This window comes from Mustela putorius, unplaced genomic scaffold (assembly GCF_011764305.1).
Source record: "Mustela putorius furo isolate JIRA1106 unplaced genomic scaffold, ASM1176430v1.1 tig00000992_pilon_pilon_pilon, whole genome shotgun sequence".
Lineage (NCBI taxonomy): Eukaryota > Metazoa > Chordata > Mammalia > Carnivora > Mustelidae > Mustela > Mustela putorius.
In genome coordinates, this window is record NW_025421526.1 from 2345582 (window position 1) to 2350892 (window position 5311).

Genomic DNA, 5311 nt, shown 5'->3' on the forward strand with positions numbered 1-5311 from the left:
AAGGAAAAGAACCAGTAAGTTAGGCCTAGCCTGTCCCCAAACACAGCAGTATTTTTAACCTGGTCTTTCAGCATTAGAATCAACTGGAAAGCATTTAAAAACTTGATGCCCAAAAAGAAAGATCTTAAATCAGTAACTTAATTTTACACCTTAAAGAACTAGGGGAAAATAAAAAAAGGAAAGCAAACTAATTCACAGCCAGTTGAAAAACATAGTGAAGGTTAGAGTGTAGATAAAATAGAAAATAATAAACAATAGAGAAAATTAAAAAGATCAGCAAGATATTTCATTGAACATTTAGGTAGACTAAGAAAAAAAAGATGATGAAAATAAGATCAGAAGGAAAAGTGGGGACATCACTACCAATCTTATAGAAAAAAAAAAGATTAGAATAGTATGAATAATTATAAGCAAATAAACTAGGTAACCTAGATGAAATAAGAAAATTTCTGGAAACTTATGAATTACCAAAACTAACAGAAGAAGAAACAGAATTATTTCAACATATAACAAGTAGAGACTGAATCAGCAATCACGAACCCAACAAAGAAAAGTTCAGGATCAAATGACTTTACTGATGAATTTTACCAAATATCTGAACCATGAGAGACTATGGACTCTGAAAAACGATCTGAGGGGTTTGAAGGGGTGGGGGGTGGGAGGTTGGGGTACCAGGTGGTGGGTACTAGAGAGGGCACGGATTGCATGGAGCACTGGGTGTGGTGCAAAAACAACGAATACTGTTATGCTGAAAATAAATTTAAAAAAAAATAAATTAAAAAAAATTAACACTAACCCTTCAGTCACCCAGAAAAAAATGGAGATGAGGACACAATTCCTAACTTGTTTTATCAGGCAAGCATCAGTCTAATACCAGAGCCAAATACACCACAGAAAAGGAAACTATAGGCCAATATTCTTTATTAATGTAGGAATAAAAATCCTCAATAAATACAAGAAAACCAAATCCTATAACATATTAAAAGGATTATACACCATAACCAAGTGGTTTATCCCAGAAATGCAGGAGCGTTTCAAAATATGAAAATCAATTTGGTAACATACCACATTAATAGAATCAAGCAAAAACCCCACATAATCATCTCAACATTTGACAAAATCTTTTCATGATTAAAACACTCAGCAAACTAGTAATAGAAGGGAATTTTCTCAATAAGATAAAAGGAATTCATCAAAATACCACAGCTACCATCATACTCAATACTGAAAGACTGAAAACCTTCCCCCTTAGATCAGGAATAAGACAAGGATGTCCACTAGAACTTCTAGTTCTAGTCAAATCTATTAGATCTAGAACTATTCGATCTAGATATATTAGAACTAGAAGTTCTAGTCAGATTAATTAGAGAAAGAAACAAAAAATATCCAAACTGGAAAAGAAGAAGTAAATATTCATAGATGACATAATCTGATAAATTTTTTAAAAAATCCTAAAGGATACACAACAAAAAAATATTAGAGCTATAAATGAATTCATCAAAGTTGCAGGATATAATATCAACACACAAAAATCAGTTTTATTTTTTTTTAAGATTTTTTATTTATGTATTTGAGAGAGAGACAGTGAGAGAGAGCATGAGCGAGGAGAAGGTCAGTGGGAGAAGCAGACTCCCCATGGAGCTGGGAGCCTGATGCGGGACTCAATCCCAGGATTCCGGGATCATGACCTGAGCCAAAGGCAGTCGTCCAACCAACTGAGCCACCCAGGCATCCCTCAGTTTTATTTTTATACACTAGCACTTGAAGGAGGACAGGTAGTGAGTGCTTAATGGTAAAGGATTTCCTTTTGGAGTGACAAAAATGTTCTTGATAGATACATACAGTGATGGTTGCATAACACTGTGAATATATTAAATGTCACTAATAAAAACCTTTGTTATGTGTATGTCACCACAATTTTTTTAAAAACCCAACAACTCTGATACCCATGTGACACTGCAGAGCAACTACAACAGAATCTCCAGGGGTTGGACCAAGTTTCGTTATTTTCTAAAACACTCCAGGGTACTTCCTATGTATAGCTAAGGTTAACTACTTGTTTATAAATAGTAATGAGAATTTAGCAAGAGATTGGGATCAGTAACTAGAATATTCTTTGGGGATATAACTAGCATAAAGTATTTATTAACACCAGGTACTTAAAAGTATAGTCTTTTGCATAATTACATTTTGGGGGGATCCTTCAGGATCTACCTAAGGACTTTTTTGCATAGCTGTACAAAATCTTCAGTCTTTTTAGCTTTAAGGAGTTATGCTCTATTGCCTAGTCTCTCAAACTGAGATCTGAGAGTTCAACTAGAATTTTTAAATTTTGAGATGCCACTTTTATAATGAGAAAAACAACGTATCAGTATAACAACAAAAGTTCTCTTTTATAGTGGTACTTCCCAGTATGTCTTCAATCTGTAAAAATTAAAATAATATTATTTGTATTTCCTTTCATGGACACCCTCCTCCATACTTCCTTCCTACCTCCTAAACCAAGAGTCGGCATAACTCTTTTTTTTTTTTTTTTTTTGAAGTTTGGGACCTGTATTTATTGCTTAGCTACTCATGTATTTTTGTAATTATTTTTCCCAATCTCTTGTCTTTTATTATACATCAGTCTTTTTGAGAATGTCATATAAGTGGAATAATACTGTGTATCACATTCTAGCATAATGCTTTGAAGAATATCCAGACGGTTGTGTGTATGAGTAGTAGTTGTCTTTTTTTTAAAATAATTTTTAAAAATTTTTTATAAACATATAATGTATTATTAGGCCCAGGGGTACAGGTCTGTGAATCACCAGAAATGAAAGGAATGAAAAAGGAATGAAAGAAGCCAGACTCGAAAGCTGGGTACTAGATGACGCTGTCTGAGTATCTGGAAAAGGCAACACTGTAGGGACAAAGAACCAATCAGTCGTTGCCGGTTTATGGCTCATTTCATGCGTCAACCTAACTGCGTCATCGGGTGGATCCCCAGATATTCGGCTGAACCTTCCTTCTCGGTTTGTCTGCGACGGGATTTGGAGACGGAGCCGGCACTGGAGTGGATGGCGTCGCGGACTGCCCGGTGCGGGCGGCATTCGGGGCCCATTACGGACCTGCGAGGACAGAGTCGGAACGAGGGCTGCGCTGCTCTGCACCGGCCTGCGGGCCTGGGCACGGGTCTTCCCCTGCACGGACCACACCGACACCATCACCTTCCCGCGCAAGCCGCCCCGGGGCACCAGCCCTCCAGGGTGTCCCCTGCGGACGGTGGGACCTTCCCGCCGCCCGAATTGAGCGCGCCCATCCCCGTCCCTTTCAACCCGACGTGGGCCGCCGTCGATCCTACTGGTCTGTTCCTCCGGGGACTCCGGACAAAACGGATTTCAGCCCGGAGACACACCCCTGAAAGGGTGAACGTGGCCAGAAGGGTTTCAGGTGCTACCCGAGGTCACGATCGCCCTGGAAGGACCTTCCCGCACGACTCCGGAGGAGAGCGGGGAGATCGCGGGGAGATGGCCACCTCGCGCGGCTCCGTCTCCGGAAGGCCCGGGAAGTGTCCGGCCCCTCACGCGCCCCTGCAGGCCGCACCCGCCGCCTTCCCCTCCGCCTCGTCCTCCGGACGGCCGCGCGCACCCGAGCCTGCGGCCCCGCACCAACGCCGGGACCAGCGAAGCCCGGCCTCGGGACTGAAGGTCATCGTCCTCCTCCACGGGGCGGCGCGCGTTACAGGCCCCATCCCGACGGCGGCCACGCAGCTCCCGCCGCCTTCCGGCCGTTGCTCGCCGCCCGCTCCAGGCCACGCGGGCCGGACGCCGCGTCAGCGGTCCTCCCCGCCCCGTCTGCAGGCCTCGTCTTCCGCGGATCGTCCCAAACCCGAGCCTCAACACGCGGCGTCGGGTCTTCCGGTCCCGGCTGCCGTGAGTCGTCCGCCCGGTTTCCCCGGGACTCGTCTCGGTTCCACGGACGTCCCCGCGGACAGAACGGGGCGATCGCTCCGGACAGCGCTGGAGTCCCGCGGCCCCGCAGCGAGCCGTGCCCACGGCCGCCCGGGCAGCGCCAACGAGCCAGCATCCTCGTTGCAGACGAGGACTCGGCCAGCTCCGCGGCGCCGCCCGACGGACACGGCGCCGTCGCTCAAGAGCGGGGACCGGGCGCAGCCGAAGCGAGGGACGTGCGCCCGGGCCGGGGACAAGGCGACGTGACGCGCGGCCGGAAAACACGCCCGGCGTCGACGGCGAAGTGTCCGGCCCGAGACGGGCCGCTCCGACCGCACGTCCGCGCCGCGGCGGCTCCAGTAAAGCTGCTACCGCGGGGCTGGACCTCACGTCACCGCGCGGCGCGGACACGCACGGCCTCGCCCGGTCGCACCTCAGCCCCGCAGAGACCCGCGCTTCCTCGCGCGCCGGCGGGCGGGCTCGTCTCTCCCCCGCTGACTCGCGCCGGCCACCACGGGGCACCGTCGCTGCTCTCCGGGGCACCGGGGCCGCGCACGCGTCACAGCGGGACGTGCCGCCGCAGGGCGCACCCGCTCCCCCCGCCGAGCCGCAGCCGTCGCGGGACGCAGAGGCGCGGCCGGGCCCGGCGCGCGGTGGCCGGACGGGCGGGGACCAGAGGCTGCCCGGCCTGCGGGGAAGCGGAGCCCGGCCGCGGCCGCACGGGAAGGCGCGGGGACGGAGCGCGAGGGCCCCGCCCGCCGACCGACGGGGCAGCCGAAGCCCACGCAGCCGGCGCCGAGGAGCCCACGAAAGGGTCGAAGGACGAGAAGGTCGGAGGGAGCGGCGGGCGGTGCGAGCGGTTCCGCGCAGGCTCTCAGCGGCCCGAGTCGCGGGGCAGGCGGCCGGCGCCCACCCTTGGGGCTGTGCAGGCCACGGGCACCCGCGCCACGCTCGGCGGCACGCGAGGAGGCGGCGGGCCGAGCCAGCGCGCGGGCAGCGGGCAGCGGGCAGCGGGCAGCGGCCGTTCACCGGGAGCGCGGCGGCGGCCCCGAGAAGGCCGAGCGCCCGCGCCAGCCCGCGGCGCCGAATCACAGCGCGGGAGCGGCCCCTGGCGGGGCGGGGCGGGCCGGCTGGCGGTCACGTGGTAGCCCGACGCCGCCCTTCAGTCCTGGCGGAAGAAGGGACAGAAGCCGATCGACGGAGCCGGGAGAAGCTTCCTTGTACTAAGTACGCGCTCAGCGGCGTCTAACCTCAACGGAGCGTCTCTGTGTCTCCGTCTCGCTTCCCCCTTTTCCACTCGTGTCCGACGTTAACGTCGCCCACACCAAAGATGGCGGCTGGGTCTTACCACCGAGACGGAAGCCTAGAGGAGCCCCCGC